Raw genomic sequence first — 19,026 nt, 5'->3', positions numbered from 1 at the left:
ACTAAGTGGACAAAAAACACCTGATACTTGCTGTTTCTAGGCTGTTGCATTTTTGAAGAAGGAAGTAGGTTAGTCAACTGTGTCATCTCTGAGCAGCAGGGCTATGCCACAGAGATAACCGATCGTTTGTGTGCTTCAGCAAGTGACAGCGTCATTTGATGATTTGGGAAGAGATGATGTTTTACATTATCCTTTTGGCAAAGCTTTGCCATCTTCGCTTGGTTGATGACTTCAAAATGCTTGCTCAAAACGAAAGAATTACAAAATATATTATGAAAATTAATTTCAGTCTCTATTCTAGTTGTAAAGTAATAGATTCTGTGTCAGTGGTTCTCAGCCAGGGGTGATTTTGCCACCCAGGGGACATTTAGCTACTTTAAGAGATACATTTTTTTTTTAATTAATTAATTTATTTATTTATTTTTGGCTCTGTTGGGTCTTCGTTTCTGTGCGTGGGCTTTCTCTAGTTGCGGCGAGCGGGGGCCACTCTTCATCGCGGTGCGCGGGCCTCTCACTGTCGCGGCCTTTCTTGTTGCGGAGCACAGGCTCCAGACGCGCAGGCTCAGTAGTTGTGGCTCACGGGACTAGTTGCTCCGCGGCATGTGGGATCTTCCCAGACCAGGGCTCGAACCCATGTCCCCTGCATTGGCAGGTGGATTCTCAACCACTGCACCACCAGGGAAGCCCCTTAAGAGATACTTTTGATTGTCATGACTGGGGGGGCGGGCGGTGCCAAAGTCTTGTCGTGGTTGGTTAGAGGCCAGGGATGGTGGTCCACGTGCTCCACCGCGTAGGATGGCCTTCTTCGGTGAAAAAGCATCCAGCCCCGGTGTCTGTAGTGCCCAGGGTGAGAAACCCTATTTTATATGACTTACCAGAATGAAAAAATTACCTAACATACATGATCTAATCCTAAAATATTTTTGCTCTTTTTGGATTACAAAGCTAAATGTTTTTTTTACATATATTTTTAGAGTTCTGTTGTCAGATAAAGTAATTAGTCATGTTGTATCCAGTTTGAAACTGCAGGACATACTTATATGTTTAAAGATAGGAAAAGGAGCCATAGTTCCTCTTCTGCTTGTGTGTTAGGGTCAAGTCACCTTTTCCTACGCGTTCATATACCCCCCAGTAGAGGCCATCTTCAAACCTGAGAACATGCTGAATGCAAACTGCAGGGGGAGAAAAGTTCTATTTCACATTGACGTTATAAGCACTGCAAACATTATTATAACCCATATTATACTGAGTTACTGAATAGTAACATCTCGAGGTTTTCCTCATCTAGTTGAAGTATGAAAGTAGAGTGAGGGATATTGTGCAGTAAGGATCACTGCATTTCTAATTATAATAAGCAATGGGAAACTGTATTCAGGTTTTTAAATTTAATTTAATTTTTATTTTATGTTGGAGTGTAGTTAGTTGATTTACGGTGTGTGTTAGTTTCAGGTGTACAGCAAAGTGGTTCAGTTATACGTATACAGATACCTATTCCTTTTCAGATTCTTTTCCCATATAGGTTATTACAGAATATTGGGTAGAGTTCCCTGTGCTACACAGTAGGTCCTTGTTGATTACCTATTTTATATATAGTGGTGTGTATATCTTAATCCCAACCTCCTAATTTAGGATTGCACTTCCCACTCATCTCTCCCACTGAGACAGAGGGAAGGAAAAAGGAAATCAGGGAGAAGACTGGAAAGAATACGGGTGCACCTCACTCAGCTTAGAGAAATGAAGCGGGCCTGCATGACTTCGCTGTGGCTAGCCGACCTCGTTGGAGGAAAACTCATTTCAGAGAAGTCAGCACCTAATGCCCTGTTTGGAACTAGAATATATATCTGTACACACGTCTTTTACCAGGCTGGGGGTAAAAATGGCGTCAGTAAGCAGTGAGCTCAATTATAGTGACCCTGACTGTCTTTTGCTGTAATTACTGAATATCCCTCCTCTTCTGTAAGACATTTCCAAATTATTTCTGCGCTCCTGAAAGGGGTGCCTCACATAAATTGCCACGTGTCCCCTCCTCTCCTCCTCTGTCTTGCACTGCCCCACCTGCCTGGCTTCCTGTCTTGACACCCCCTTCCCCAGGCCCCTCTCTTGAGGGCGCCTCTCCAGAGGTGATAGGGGTCCTGCTAAGGGAGACGCGTCCAGATTCTCTTAAAACTGCTGTGCCCCATCTTCCTGGGAAGACACGCTGGAGCTGTGGATTTGGTTCAGAACAGGTTTAGGGAAAATGCCCCTCTCTCCAATTTCTTGCCTCCTTTGAACCACTCCTACCCCCATGCCACAGCATTGCTTGAAAGCAGAGATTCATAGTGTCTCCGTAACGGCAGCCCCTTCTGTTCTGTATTTCCTACAAGCAATTCCTAAAACTAACAAAAAACCTAACTTTCTCACCAGGTACAGGCAAAAGTCCAGATGCAGTCCACTGCTGGTCCTTTACATCCCTGGACAGTTCTTTTTTTTTTTTTTCCTGGACGGTTCTTTTCTCCATTGACAAGCATAAATAATATGCAACCTCTGCTCAACCTACTGGTCAACTTTCCCAAATATTTATTATATTTATTCCAGAAAATTTATTATCTACATTTAGATTAATGATGACATCGCAGATGTAATAGATGAATATTTCTTTACATTTATGTTAACAGAAGGGTCATTCTGGAGATTAAAAAATAAATAGTCTGTTCCAGAATCAAAGTCTACTGCTGGGACACAAAACTAATTGTGATATTTAGAAGCAGCGTTCCCCCAACTTCTCAGTCACATTTCAAACTCCTTGGTGTTCAGTTTTAGCTGTTAAATGAGAAAAAAAAAGAGAAAGACTTTAATCACAGGGAAATGGAGTAAAGAGTAAATATTAGAGTGCAAATGTCATTAGTCAAGATCAGTGTGGCACACAAAGAAGAATTTTGATTAGTCTAGAACTTTTGGAGAATCTAGATCCGCTGAGACCTTCACTTTTAGTTGCACTGCAGAATTACAGCTTTTCTGATTACTTTCACATTTATACCTCCAGGCTGGCCGCTCTCCCGAACATCACACTCATGAATCCAACTGCCAACTCCCCGTCTCCACTACCTGAGTGTCTAAGAGGCATCTCAGACGCCTGGGTGAGAACTGAACTCCTGGTTGTCCCCTCTCCACCACCTCCGCATCTGGCTAGACTTCCTTGTCTAAACTCAGGGCAACTCCCATTTTTCTGTTCCTCAGGCCAAAAACCTTGGGGTCATTCTTCATTCTTCTTGAAATTTTTCTCTCTCCCTACATAAAATCCATCACTAATCTATGAGTTTCATCTTCAAGATGTATCCAGAGTCCGGTACTTCTTATTACCTCTGCAAATATTATCTTTGGACCAAGCCAGTGTCATCTCTCACCTGGAGTATCGCAACAGTCTCTTGTCTAATCTCCTGTTTCTTCTTTGGGCCCCTCTGACTAATTTCAACGCAGATGTTGTAAGTTTGATTGGTTAAAACCCTCCAATGATGCATCATTTTGCTCAGAGTAAAAGTCAAATTTCTTACAAGGGCCTGGAAGGCCCTTCAGATATTTTCCCTCACTTTCTTACCTGTTTGATCTGACCTCATCTCCTGCCAAAGCTGGCTTTATGGATGTGTGATCCGTGCTCATAGGGTCCCAGTGCATGGTTGAAGGACCTGCCAGAGCCATCTTGAAATTCTGAACAAGGGACCCCCCCCCCCCCATTTTCATGTTATACTGGGCCCTACAAATTATGTAGCCACTTCTATCTTCTGCTGTTCCTCTGGTCACCCACCACCCTCGCTTTGACCCCTCACACTTCTGTAAACTCTCCTGCACCCTCTCCCCTCCAGGCCTTTGTACTTGCTGTTCCCTCTTCCTGACTCTTTGCCCCAGTGAGCTGATGTGACTCACGCCCTCAGTTTTTTCAAGTCTTTGTCCTGGTGTTAACTTTCAATGAGACTTACTTTGACCGCACCATTTATATTGCAAACGAGCTCCCCCGTTCTACTGACTCTGCTGTATTTTTTTCCCCATTTGTACTTATGACCTTCTTACATGTGAATTTTTTTCTTATTTATTAAGTTAATTGTCTATTATCTGTATTACTTCCTCTTGAATATAATAAGCTTCATGAAGGCAAGGATCTTTATCTTTTCTTTTTTACTGCTGTATACTGCGTGCCTGACACATACTAGGTACTTAAAAAACGTTTGTTGAATGAATGAATAAGCATTGGGAATTGATGACAGAGTCCCAGATGTAACCTCTGTAGTTAACTATATATAACATGGAATGATAAGCTATATATAGTTTTCACTGAATCTTGTGACTCATTTCATTCAGAGCAAATCTTTGTGTTGTGTTCATATACTACTTCTTTCACTCTAATTCAAAAAATAATGTATCAAGACTTAAATTCCGCTAAAATATGAGAGAATTCCACTCTATATAAAAATAGTCACCTTTAGGTCAATTTTGAAATAGAAAAAATTTTGTGGAAAGGGACACTGATGACTTTGCAACAGAAATATAAATACCTAGTAAACTGGGATTTCTCCCAATTTAATACAAACAAACAAAATACATACCTCTCCACTCCTCACATCCCCTCCTCCTACCTGTCCGTCGCCCCCCTCCGCCAAATAACCAAGTTTAAGTGCATGAAGAACTTTTTGGTGTGTAAAACTGAAACCGATGGGCGGTGATGGCCGAGTCTGGCCAAAACTGGAGGCAGAAGTAACAGCCAGATCTGAGTTGACTGAGTTTCACTTCCTTTAAGTGCATGTGTAAGTGCACGGCTCTCCTCACCCCTACATGGCATGTGCCCGGTCGAGACTCCATCCGTGTACATCAGCACATTCTCTTCCTGTCCTGAACCCTGTGCAGACGTGCAGATACCAGCACGTCTCAGCCCTTTCTCTCTGGACAGTATTTTTGTTTTTCACTTGAACTATGTTGTGAGTTTTATTCTTTGAATCTTTACTATCAGGTGAAGATCTTGTTTCCCATTTTACTGAGAAAATAGAGGCAACTAGAGGAGAATTTCTGCAAACTCTCATTACCTTACATACCCGACTTCTGGCCTCTGTGCCCACCCACCACATATTCTACTTTCTCTCCTGTTACCACAGAGGAATGGTCCATGTTCAAGTCCAGGGTCAACTCCTCCCCTTGCAGAAAGACATTGCTCCCATGATTCTCCTCTCTCTGGAATTTTCCCCTTGCTAGCATGATCGTTTCCATCAGCATGTAAATAGGATCAAGTCCTTACTATTCCTTTCCCATTAAAAAAAATGAGACCTCTTGATCTCACTACCCCTCTTCAACTACTGCCCATTTTTCCTCTTTTTTCTAAGTGGTAAATCTCCATGGAATAGTCAACTGTGCTCGCTGTCTTCAGTTTCCCATTTCATCCTGTATTAAGTTCGTGCTTTCGGTATTTCAGAGACTGCTCTTGTCTACGTCACTAAGATCTGATGTCATTACAACCAAGATCTGTGCCCTGTCCGCCTCTTACCCGAAGTATGAGTAAAGTCAGACACAGTTGATTATCACTTCCTTCTTGGTGTATTTTTCGCTTGTCTTCCAGGATGAGCCTGATTTTCCTTTTACTTTACTGGCCATTTCTTTTCATTTTCCATCGCTTATTCCTCTTCATTGCCTGATTTCTTAATTTTGAAGTAGCCCAAGGCCACTTCTCTCTTCTGTTCTCACTAGTTCCTGAGTGATCTCATTCATTCTTGTCATTTTAATACCATCCATATGCTGAAAAGCACCTGAATTTATATATATATCTCTGGATCTCTCCTTCTAACTCGAGATTGAAGTATCTCAACTTGAATGTTTAATTGTTCTCTCAGAATTAAGATGTCTGTATTTCCCATCACTTTTTAAAATTAATTAATTAATTAATTAATTTTTGGCTGCATTGGGTCTTCGTTGCTGCACACGGGCTGTCTCTAGTTGCAGCAAGCGGGGGCTACTCTTCGTTGCGGTGCTCGGGCTTCTCATGGCAGTGGCTTCTCTTGTTGCGGAGCACGAGCTCTAGGCGCGCGGGCTTCAGTAGTTGTGGCACGCTGGCTCAGTAGTTGTGGCGCACAGGCTTAGTTGCTCCGTGGCATGTGGGGTCTTCCTGGACCAGGGCTCGAACCCGTGTCCCCTGCACTGGCAGGCAGATTCTTAACCACTGCGCCACCAGGGAAGTCCCTGTATTTCCCATCACTCTTAACTTGCTCTTGCCAATTTTTTTCTGATCTCCATGGACATATGGAAACTCCACTTTCTAGGTGCTCAGGCCACAGTCTTTAGAGTCAGTCTCGATGCCTCTCACATCTTGTCTATAGTACATCCTGTTAGCTTTGTCTTCAAAATATTCAGAATCTGATTCCTTCTTATCTCACTGCCACTGCCACTAACCTAATCTAAGACATCATTATCCTTTGCTTCGATCACAGCAGTAACGTCTTGTCTAGTCTTCCTTTTTATCTTCCACTCCATCTCTCACCTTTAGTCTATTCTCAAAATAGCAGCCAGGGTGATCCATTTTTAAAAAGTTGATTATTCACTCCTCTGTTCAGAATCCTCCACTGACTTTCCATTTTACTCAGAGCAAAGCCAAAGTCACTACAAGGCTCTCAGCAGTCTGACCTTCTGTAATCTAACTTCATCTCCTCATTGAGTGCTTTGCTCCACCGACACATCTTGGTTGACCACGCCAGGCACATTCCCTTTGCACCAATTGTCACTCCCGCTTAGAAGAATATTCCTTCAATACGTGGATGACTTGCTCACTTCATTCTTTCAGATTTTGCTTCAGTCTTTGCTTCTCAATGAAGTCTTCCATGACTACCGTATTTACACTGCAACCCTTCAAAACACTTTATCCTTCCTCCCTGATTGATTGTCATCCACAACAGTTATAATCATCTAACATTCTATGTATTTACTTGTTACTTTTTTTATCATCTTTCTCCTTATGCTAGAATATAACTCCCACAAGAGCAGATATTTTTGTCTTTTTGTCCACTGCTATTTCCCTGGTATCTGAAAAGTGCTTGTCACAGAGTAGGTGCTCAGTACATATTTGTTGAATAAGTAAATGAATATATTTTGTGCCTATTTGATTATATACATATATAAACACACATATATATATATTTGCTTATACACATACACAGTATTTGATGAGTAAAGGGGAAAAGTTACAGATCTTACTTTAGACCACTGAGAGAAGCTAGATCAGAACAAAGTGAGATAGAATTATTTTTAGTTTTTTTTTCATGAGAGACTATTTTGGAATATAAGTCAACCACTTATTCAGTCCTGCGTAGCATTCACCTACTACTTTCCTATCTAACTTCATTCTTGTCTTTTCCTAGTTTCTCCCTTGGTTTAGAAGGCATGTTCCATAACCACATTCAGTGCCATCTTTAATAGTTATTTCATGACAGTTATTTTCGGCTCAAGAGTGTGCATGGGCCAGCAGCAGGTCTTTGATACTGGCTGCTCATAAGGCCCATGCTGAAGAGGAGGCCATTCTGACTCTGCTCTCACTCAGCATGTGGACTACGAATGAAAAATTAAAAAACAGGTGGAAAATACTTGATGTTACCTAACAACTTGTTTTTCCATGATTGAATCTTCCCCAAATGTGCAAATACCATAATTCTCAGATACATTAGTCCAATTATCCTTTCCAAAACATGAAAATGATAAATCAGAAAAAAAGAAACTACAAGGAACTGATGAATGATCCATGTCTTTCCTGTAATCTCTTGTGATATATCTGAGTTAGCATGCGTCTGTATATTGTGTGTGTGTGTGTGTGTGTGTGTGTGTGTGTGTGTATCTCTGTGCATGACCCTAGTTTTTGGATGCATTTGAAGCTGCTCAAGAGAAGGGGACTGTCCATGAGAAATCCCCAGGATTTTGTCATGAAAGCTGAGCATCTGGTTTCCCTCATGACTCTCCTGATCCTTGGCCAGAAGTAAATGGCATAGAGCCCTTGTGAAAGTGACTAATGGTGAAAGTCTTTTAGTTCCTGGAATCTCTAAGAAGGCTTAACTTGGTATTCATGAGTAACTCCCCTTGGGACACCTGTACTCCATTTAAGGCGTGTGTGGAGGCCTGGATTCATCATGTCATCATTCAGTGAGTCCCCCAGGATGTTTCTTCTTGGGCCTATTCCCTGAAGGATTTCGTGGGTAGACCTCATACTCTCTTCTGAAAACTCTAGAGAACAGACAATAGTAAATGGCCCTAGAAGGTTCTCCGTTTTCTGTGGAAACTCTGTAGGTTGATCATGTGGAGGTGAATTAAATGGTTTGACCTTGATCTTTTCCTCCCATGGTTTTGTGATCTCAGGTTGATTACCACATGTGTGAAGACTCATCATTTGCTTTTCCTTTGCGTGGTTTCTTTGTATACGTTTGGTGCCTTAAGCTCCTTGACTCTATGTGCCTTCAGGTCTATCGATAATATTATATTACTTTTCAGTTCACTGGGAACTGGTTAGTGTCCGGGTTCAGTTGCTGTTAATGTAAGTAACACTTGCACTTGTGTATAAGTGACATCTTGCTCATACAAACAGAAAAGGATGCCAAACTTTGTCTATTATTGCCAGCCGGGCTCATAGGGATTCAACTGGGAATTTTATAAAATCAAGAGAATTCATTAAGATTGACTACACCCATAATATGAGCCACTTGTAGCTTACGAAATAAATAGCTTACATATATTCAGTTAGTAATTAATTTTATTTAAAAACAATTTATTAGTTCCCATTATGTTTTGGGAATTGTTCTAGACCCTGGAAGTAGAACAGAGATCAAAACAGATACAGCCCTGCCCTCCTGAGACTTACATTCTAAGGTAGTGATGGGGCAGACAGTAAGCAAATAGATGAATAAATGATGTCATGCCTGGTAGTGATACATGAGCCATGAGAGAAAAAGAAGTAGAGGATAATATAGAGAGTAAGGAACAGGTGTCAGGGAGAGTCTTTAGGGGAATGTTGTGGTTGAACAGAGACCTGAAAGAAGTCAGGATACAAGTCATGGGACTATCTTGGGGAAGTGCATCTGGAGAGAAAGAACAGCAGGTCCAAGGTTCTGTGGTGGGAGACTGTGACGTCATGGGTGGTGATGGAGGTAGTGGTAGGGTTAAAGTATTACTGCTCCTAGATAATGGAAGACCTTGTAGACCAACCTAAAGAGTTTGGGTTTTATCCTTAGTGATATGGGAAGTCACTAGATGTTTCCAAGGAAGAAAATGATGGGATTTTATTTACGTTAAAAAAAAATCCCTGTTTGCTCTAGAAAATAGACTTAGGTGAGAAAGGCATATAAAAATGGAAGCAGAGAGATCAGATAGGAGACTGTATAGGAATCTAGGAAAAATCTGATGGTGCTTGGTCCAGAACTAGGGCACTAGACAAAGCGGAGGTCATAGGAAGCGTCCAGATTTACAATAAAATCTGGACAAAGAGTGGCCAGGATCTGCTGAAGGAGTTGATGTAGGATGTGAGAGAAAGAGAGGATCAAAGAAGCTTTCAGGCTTTGGAGCTGAGCAATAGATGAATGATAACGGCACTAAGTGACATGGGGGAGGCTTGGGAAGAGGAATAGGATTGGATAGGTGGGTGGGTGGGAAGCAGGAGTTCAGTTTGATAAGTGTTACATCTGCAAAGCCCATTAGGGAGATGTTGAACACAGCTGGATACAGTAGCCTGGCTTTTAGGAGAGAGGAGAGGGCTATAGCTAGAAACCTGGAGGACACCAGCGCACAGATGGGACGTGGTGAGAACACCTGTGCTGTAAGTGCAGCCAGAGAAGAACCTCAATGTCGAGAAACTGAGAAGAAGGAGAAGAAGGAAGAAGGGGATGGTCCAGTGAAGAATCAGGGAATAGGAGTGGGGAGAAGGACTGAAGAGGGATAGCTCTTTGAACAAGTGAAGAAAGAAAATGCTTTTCAAAGGTGGAGGCCTATATGTGTTAAATGCAGCTGATAGAACAAGAGAGACTTCCCTGGTGGCGTAGTGGTTAAGAATCAGGCGACACGGGTTTGAGCCCTGGTCCAGGAAGATCCCACATATCGTGGAGCAGCTAAGCCCATGCGCCGCAACTACTGAGCCTGGGCTATAGAGCCCGGGAGCCACAACTGTTGAGCCAGCATGCCACAACTACTGAAGCCTGCGCGCCTAGAGCCCGTGCTCCGCAACAAGAGAAGCCACCGCAATGAGAAGCCCGCACACCGCAACGAAGAGTAGCCCCCGCTCGCCACTAGAGAAAAGCCCCTGCACAGCAACGAAGACCCAACACAGCCAAAAATTTTTTTAAAATAATAATAAAATAAATAAATAAATAAAAGTTTTTAAAAAAAAAAAAAAACAACAAGTAAGAGGAGTATGATAATTAACCCCTGGAATTTGAAATATGAACGTGCTTAGAAGATAATTAACAAGATGTGGTAATATGTTTAAGTTACTAAAAGATCCTTTTCTTTTTTCATCCCAGTTCTCCATTGTATGCTAATACTTCCCTGTCTTTCTCAGTAGTCAAAATCCTATGGTCACCTAAGTGGCAATGATTAATTCTTCAGAGGAAGCCCTTTTTTTTCTTTCTTAACTAAACCTGAGGGCTTCTTGCTCTCACACCATTGCTCAAAATTCAGATTTTAGACTGTTTATCCATGGTCACACTTTCAAACATATTTTACTGCCCACCCTCTGGGGGTCCGTGTGTTAGAAATCGTAAGGTAACTTTTGAAAAGCAAATTCAATTTATCTGTCCCTACTAATGTCCGAATAGTGTTCTACTTCCAATTTCCTATTATGACCACTTGCCAATATTAGTCCAACTATGTGCTTATTCCTTGGTATCTTAATGTTTCAGGAGTACCAATTTCTCCAGTAGGGATAGATTAGTCTCTAAGTGTATCAAAAGTGTTCCGGGTTGGTTGGTGATGTAAGTAGTAGTTCCCAGGGAAGGTTCATTTACCCTTCTCTTCTTTCCCAGTATTTCAGTCAGTAGCTTGCTTATGTGGTCACTGGTTATTCAGTGGGAAAAATGAAACATTACAGTTCTTCAAATGTTGAATAGGGAAACACCTTTAGAAAGGGCAAAAGGTCAATGAGTTTGTTTTAAGGGAAAGCACTATTTTTACCAGCACCTTCTCATTAATTGCCTGGAACACCGAATGAGGAGGAATTGGGAAAATTCTGTGTTTTAGGTGGTAGTTGGTTGAACTTTGTGGATTTTGGGGTGTATAGTTCATGTTATATTTCTGCCTGGGAACTTTCAGGGCACTGAAGGCAGAAAAAAACTATTCTTTTTTTTCTTGACTGGAATTTTTGAGAAATGAAAACTCTTTTCAGTATGTGACCAAAAAAAAAAAAACAGCCACCACTGTGGGCACGAGCACACTGGTCGTTCTGATTTAATCAACTCAAGCTGACATTTTGAGCACTTAATCTGTACTTAGCACTGTGAGACCTCTTTATTAATTTTCTCACTTAATTTTCCCAACTATCCCATTACATAGATATCACTGATGACATTATATAGAAGAAAATTCCAATACCAAGCATGTTTAAGTTATTTTATTAAAGGCCCACAGGAAGTAAATGATAGAGCCCTGACTTTCTGAATCCAAAGCCCACGTCTGACATGCTGACCACCTAGGAGCTAGATAGACATATCTACAGCCAAGCAGCGTATAGTCCGATAAGCACGGCTCTGAACACACTGTTATGAACCAGAGGCAGAGGCAGGTAGTGATCCTTTGAAAAGATCACAGAGGTAGGTTTTCTGTGGGGCCTTAACAGATTAGGATGAAGGATCATGACATTCCTGACTTTTGGAGATACATAAGCAAAGGCATAAAATCATAAAAGTGATGACTTTTGTGACTGTGTGTAATACACCTCCATAAACTAATAAACCACTTGTTGAAAACCTTTCCACAGTGGAATGTCAAATCTCTTTGTATTCAATTATTCACCCATACGCTTCGGAATTGGACACATGCTGCTAGTGATGGGAGTTGCTAGTAGTATATGTATCCAGAAGCTTACTTGAATGATCACCAGCACAGGGACAGTTGGAGACATACCCTTGGAAAGCTTCTCAAAATCCTGGGCCATCAAGATACTTAGAGAACTGAGAGGAGAGAGATGGAGAAAAAGGGGAAGCAGTGGGACAGGTTGTCCCTCCTTCGTTTCTGCACTTGCTTGTAAACATCTCTTGTGCCAGGATTGATTACCCTTGTAATGTAACATCAGAAAGGTGATATTATTTGAAGGCCTGAAGTCAAGTCCAGCAAGATTAATTAATGTAGGAAAGAGTAAAGGGCATTGCAGGTCTAGGTGATCAGAAAATCCAGTCCAAATCAAGTCCAAACTGACCTTGGAGATTAACATAAGAAAGAAGGATGCAGCATCCAGGTAAAAAAATCTTCTTAGTAAAGTATCTCAATCTAAGCATCAATTTAGGAAGCAGGGATGGATAACCGTAGTTACTTACGGATGTGGTTTGATCCTGAGCCAAAACCTTTCTGCTGCAGTATGTATAGCATTTCTCCTTTCTAAGACCAGAACTACCTCGGGGGTGGGCAGTTCTGATTTTATAAGTGAACAAGAGCAAGCCTGAAGAGGTGGGTGGAATTCCCAGATTATGAGTTCCTAGTGACTCAGATCACTTTTCCTGGATCAGCTTTTCCAGTGGGGTTTGGGGTGCAGTCCCAGCGCTCCTGTGCCCTATTCATTTGTGCTTTTCATCTGTGTTTCCCAGGTAGTCTGATGTTGAAGTTGTCAGGCCAGCCTCTACTGCACACATGTTCCCCTGATACTGATTAGAACATCTATAATGTCGCTCGGTCTCTGAGCCACGCGTCCTGACTAATGCTCCTTCATGAATCCCATATAATTCATAGGGTTTTAGCCTCACTTCTACTTTACAGGGTGTACCATGAAAAGGCATCTAGTTACTGCAGAAGCTGATATTTCCCTTGATCTCCAACACCTGAACTCCTTCCTCAGCCACTGGTGGGTTACATCCTGTATCCTAACAAGATACTGTGTTAAGTATATTTTCAGGTACCTGTGCCCTGTTGCCTAGACTGTATTGTGAGGTCCTTGTGGTCAGGGAACACGAGCGTGTGTTCTGGTGTTGTGTGCAACACCTAGCTTAGTGCCCAGCCCACCGAGGTCACCTGATATGGTTGTTACAGATGCATATTCCGGGGCCTCTCCCCCAGATACTGCAGTTTAGTCATTCCAGGGTGGAGCCCCAGAACGTACTTTTTCTAAGCCAGTTCTCTCTGGGGATCATGATTATACTTTGAAAAACACTTGAGTCAGCAGTAAGAGCTCAAATAACACATATGGAGGGATTATTGATGCACAGGGAATAAGTGGTGGAAAAAGCAAAGAAAATTAAGAGGTGTGATGTAATTTTTTCTGTAATACGTACTGGCTCTCTTGGTTGGCGTGCTGTCGAGTGTTGCTACTTTGGTGGTAAAGTTCAAAACGTTCCTTCGTGCAAAGTCACCCTTTCACAGTTAACTCACCTCCCTACTCCACGTCCACTTGCTGGATTCACTCTTTCCTATCTTTCAAATTTGTGACTTAAACGTCACTTCCTCAGAGCCTGTCCCTAACTTCTTGAAGCACTTGGAGTAGACCTTTCCCCCATGCAGCCCTTATCCTGTTGTAGCGCCTATTTCAATAGTCAATTTTTTGTAAAGACCCATCTACAAGTCACCCTTAATGTGCAGATGGGAAAGCTGAGATCTAGAAAACTGTCTATTTCAAGATGCCATAGGTGATCAGTGGCAGTGTCTGCCCATCTTCTCACCCCGGGTCTAGCATGTGTTCTTCTAAAGGACATTGTATACACGAGGTAATCAAACCGCTACGGCAGCTTTGTCTGTGTCTTTAGAATTAAGGAAAGGATCCCATGATTAGTAACTCACAAACTCCACATTTCCGGAACTATGTCTTGGAAAAGTTCATAATGTGTATCTTTTTCTTGTTGATTTCAGACTGTATTTTGGTTCTGCTGACACTGGGCCGCATAGTGTGGTGTTCTGTCAACCCCCCGATAGCAGCTGTTGAGGAAGGCTCTTTTTAGGGAGAAATGGCTTCCCTTCTCCTATATAGGATTATGTGGACAGAGTCTAAGCTTTGGATTGAAACATATAGCAGGATGACAGGACATGTTCAGAGAGAATTCATACTTTCTTGGCGAGGTCTATACTTTCAATGGTGGTGGGGGTTTTCTTACACTCATCTTTGGTGTCTGTGTGAACAAAACCACCAATTCTTTCTCCACAACTGACAGAACCTCACTCATACGGAATGGTTAACAACCGTCAACTTGCTTATCACAATATTCTACTCATACAGTATGATCAGTTTTGAAACTTAGGGTAGTTTTATTGATCACTTATGAAGGTCTCTTAGAGATCTAAAGTTTCTAATTATGGTAATTTCTGTATATTTTTTGGTCTCAAGAATTCTTGATTAAAAGATTTAATAAAACACAGTGTTACCAAAGCCCGTATTCATCTTTCTGTTTAGAGTTTTGTTCCATAAATTTTTGGGGGGGATGGAATATTTTATTTGGCATGGGCATGAGGAAATGAGTAGGGGTCTTTCGGTGTCTGATCTACTAAAGTAGGCTATATTAAAAAAAAGACTACAGATCGATACTATGAATTATGGTGCCTCATTACTTATGGATTTCATTTCTCTCAGTTGGTTCAGTGTTAAAGAATTTTACAGTCCAATAAGGTTATATGGTAGATAAAGTCATGTGACTTACTACCGAATCCAAGAAAGACTATTCTGCTGCCCACCTGTGTTTTTTTTTAGCAGATATGAGTAAGAGCTGAAGAGGTAACCCCAGAGCCACCTTATCAAGTTCAGGACCAGATCGGGGAAGGTGAGATATAGTCAAATTTAACCTTACCCTTGGGTGACCTAGGCTCTGTGATCATGCAAATCTGAACCTTAGAGCATGGCTCCACCTGGTTTCTGCCCAAGTGGGTGGCAGCCATCCTAGAGCTGTCAAACCGACTTTATTGAACTGAATAGTTAAGAGGGAAAGCTCAATTGGTCCTAATCACGTTCAGGGAATGAGATGTGCTAGCCCTGCAGCTGTCTGGGCTCCCCATCTGTGTGATGTTATAATATCTATATGATACATCAGAATGAATGCCATGTCACTCAGTTCTCCAGTTATGTCATTTTCATAATTGGCCAGATGAATCTTGGTCTTACTCCTGCCGGAAGAGGCGATGCCCAAGAATGAAAACTGAACAAACTCATATCCTCACTGACACTGACCCACCTGGGTTTAGTATATTGATGACACGTGCATAGGAAGTTGCACAGTGCAAAGAAGGCCACACCATCAAGCTTGAAACCAGCCAGCCGAGAGTTCCTCTGGGTAGGCAGTTCAATGCCCTGAAATTCTGAAAATGTGAATAATTCACTGTATAGCACTATTTTCTGGGGTAAATGGTGGGCTTCATGATCTACATTTTAAACCCATGCCAAGAATTTGAATGTTACAAGGAATCACAGGGGGGGAAAAGAGGGAAAGCCTGAATTCTGAAAAGTGAGAAACAAATTTTTAACTTGAAAACCAGAAAGTTCCAAAAGAGTGACAATGTTATATTCAGTAGCCATAATACAACTAGTTTAAATATAAAGTGGCATATAATCTAGGCCTATAGAACATTCCTTCACACCTTACTAAATAGATACTGAACAAGCTATTTAGAGAATATATTCATCTGAAGAAATGCCAAATGATTAGCATCATGGGAACCTCTCATCTCTCCCCACATACTTGGTCCTACCTCTAATTCCTGCTCTTTCTCCTGCACACAGTGTCCAGGTTTATCACATCATTCTGCTGATGAGAAGTATTCAGTGGCTCAGCAGTACCTGTGGAAGGAAGTCTGAACTCCTTGGCTTTGCATTCATGTTCTCGCTAGTCTGATTTCCTCCTGATTCTCAGCCCTAGTTCTTATTCTTCTCCTGCCTCAGCCAAGTCCAATCCTGTTTCCTAAACTTCCCTAAAGCTTTCCCACTTTCCCACTCCTCTGCCTTTGATCCACTCTCCTTTCTCCCCTATTCTTATTCCTCTTTCTCTTATTCTTCTGTTTTATCCGACTGGTTCTCTTTTCCAAAGCTCACATCAAGTACGATTTCTTTCTAGATTGCTCTAACTCATAATTATGGTTATTTAACTCTATGCATATCTCTGATTATCAACATCAGTCATTTGGAAATGTATTGCGTGTGCCTGGTTTTGCTACTTCTTTTTTTCACGTGCCTAAAACTTCCTCCACCAACTGGATTGCAAATTCCTTGAGGATTAGAAGCATATTTTGAATATCTTCTTCTCTCTACAGTATCTAAAGAGTACTATGCAAATAGTAGGTATCCAGAATATAATTTCATCTAGAATAGTTTTGGGTAGCTTAATTTAAATAAAAATTGCTGAATCGTTTACCACCAAACTGTCATACAATTATAAGTTTCGATCTGAGATTCTCAGAGATGCTGTTTGTTTAAGCCCAGCATCTTTTGGCTTTGTTATACATTTTAACAGATAGTGTCCCCACGGCTTGTCAATAGAAACATGTCCTACATTAATGTGGGTGACCTCACTAAGTTCCTTTGCTGTGTCTTGTACAAGTTTTATGTGTTGCATCGGGAAAAGCAAATGATTGCTGAGATGAGTAATACAGAACTTCACAGGTTAATCAGTCTTCCTATTCCGGAAACAAAGCCTTACACGCATGGCTCACTGACACCACAGTCTGCAAAAGGAAGTGTGGAGCTAGGTGTCTGCAGTCTCTGTTCAACATGCGTGTCCCACACAATCACAGGGTCCTTATAAAACCACCTGTATCCGTTCTCATACACCACGTCTTGCCGTTGTGTTGATCATTACTGACAGCTGCTCTTTTTTTTTAAGCTTCTGAGCTCTTCTGTGGCCATGTGAGATGTGGTGGGAAGTAAAGTAAATGCCACTTGAAAGGGAATCATCCCCGATATAACTTTTATATACCATCAAAAAGAGTTACTCGATTCTGTATCCATGTCCTCCTCTAGACTTGGAGTTCTTTGAAGGTAGAGCTGTTTCTTATCTATTTCTTCGGCACCTCCAGCACAGGGCCTGAAAGGTTGTGGGTGCTCAGCGAATGTTTATTGGATGAATGTTTGGAGAAAGAATGAAGCAATCAAGGAAGTGTATATGGGAGGTGAAGGAAATTAGTACCAGTCCCACAACCAGTGCATCACTTGACAACTGTTTGCTAACGGCTTATCTGTGAGCTGTGGTCTTCAAAGAATGCAGAGGAAGTATGATAGAACAAGCTCATGAAAGCTCACTCTTTACCCAATTTAAAATGAAAGGCAGTGGAAACAGCAAGTAGGAGGAAAAAGAGTTGTCTATTCTCCCCTAATTCCTTTACTGAGTGCTGACCTTGTATGGATGGTCTTAGATCGTTGAATCCTTGTTTCTTCACTTTATCCATTATTCTAGAAGACAAAACTGGTGGTTTGTTTGGCCTTCTTAATGCTTAAAAAAATAGAAAAAAATTCTATTGATACATCAATATTCAGATGTCTGTCTATTCTTGAAAAATATCCAGCAATAGTGAGTCAGCATTTCTGCATAGCAATGATTATCTGAACAGGAGCTGCAACTGTTAAGTAGGGCATGTGGATAATATTTGTAGGCTGTCACTATATACATTTTGAGGCACATGGAACTATACATTCACAGTTTGCATTACACACAGAGGTTGAAGGATTCTTTTTTTAAAATTCATTTTATTGAAGTATAGTTGATTTACAATGTTGTGTTAACTTCTACTATACAACAAAGTGATTCAGTTATACATATATATGTTATTTTTCATATTCTTTTCCATTATCACAGGATATTGAGTATACTTCCCTGTGCTATACAGTAGGACCTTGTTGTTTATCCATTCTGTATATAATAGTTTCCATCTGCTAATCCCAAACTCCCACTCCTTCCCTCCTCCACACTCCTCCCCCTTGACAACCACAAGTCTGTTCTCTGTCTGTGAGTCTGTTTCTGTTTAATAAATAAGTTCATTTGTATCATATTTTAGATTCCACCTCTAAGTGATATAATATGTTATTTGTCTTTCTCTGTCTGACTTAACTTCACTTAGTATGATAATCTCTAGGTCCATCCATGTTGCTGCAAATGGCATTAGTTCATTCTTTTTTTATGTCTGAGTAATATTCCATTGTGTATATATATATGTGTGTGTGTATATATATATATATATATATACCATATGTTCTTTATCTATTCATCTGTCAATGGACATTTAGGTTGTTTCCATGTCTTGGCTATTGTGAACAGTGTTGCTATGAACATAGAGGTGTAAGGATCTTTTTGAATTATAGTTTTGTCCAGATATATGACCAGGAGTGGGATTGCTGGGTCATATGGTAATTCTATTTTTAGTTTTTTGAGGAACCTCCATACTGTTTTCCATAGTGGCTGCACCAATTTACATTCCCACCAACAGTGTAGGAGGGTTAAGAAGTCTTAATTAAGTTTAGAATGAGAGGGGGTATGGAGGGTGAGTAACACATGACTCATCTTTAATTTAGCTGTGTACCTCAGCTAGGTATAACAGAAACGGCGTCAAATTTGGGTGTTTTTTGGTTTTGTTTGTTTGTTTGTTTTACTAAGTTTGCCACCACTTAGCTGTGTCAATGTCTCTAAACACTTTGGACCTTATTCTGTTCATTTGTTGAATGAGGTCACTTGATGGTCACTAAGACTGCTTTCAGTTTTACCATTTTCTGATTTTTTAGTTGACAAGCCAACAGAAGTGGAGTATGAGATAGGAGAGAAACCTGTAGAGAGAGGAAGGAGAGGAAGAAGAAGCAAACCGACGTTGAGGTCCTACTTTCCAGCTGCTTTTTTGCATTGTCTCCTTTAATCTTTACAAACACATCCTGAGGTAGTTTTA

At 41.1% G+C, this 19,026-nt stretch overlaps 1 long non-coding RNA gene across 6 annotated transcripts in view; it reads left to right on the top strand.

Moving 5' to 3' along the window:
- The window catches only part of LOC132354178 (uncharacterized), a 359,922-nt gene that overhangs the window by 263,542 nt on the left and 77,354 nt on the right, over positions 1–19,026 (top strand). For 5 of the 6 annotated variants that reach the window (XR_009499206.1, XR_009499202.1, XR_009499201.1 and 2 more), the window contains one exon: positions 14,861–14,930. The exons of the other annotated variant lie outside the window; for it this stretch is intronic. This is a non-coding gene — a long non-coding RNA (uncharacterized LOC132354178). The remainder of the gene's footprint in view (positions 1–14,860; positions 14,931–19,026) is intronic. 6 annotated transcript variants of the gene reach the window in all.

The sequence above is a fragment of the Balaenoptera ricei genome, chromosome 1, assembly GCF_028023285.1.
Source record: "Balaenoptera ricei isolate mBalRic1 chromosome 1, mBalRic1.hap2, whole genome shotgun sequence".
Taxonomy (NCBI): Eukaryota; Metazoa; Chordata; class Mammalia; order Artiodactyla; family Balaenopteridae; genus Balaenoptera; species Balaenoptera ricei.
This window is presented reverse-complemented; position numbering and strand designations above follow the sequence as displayed.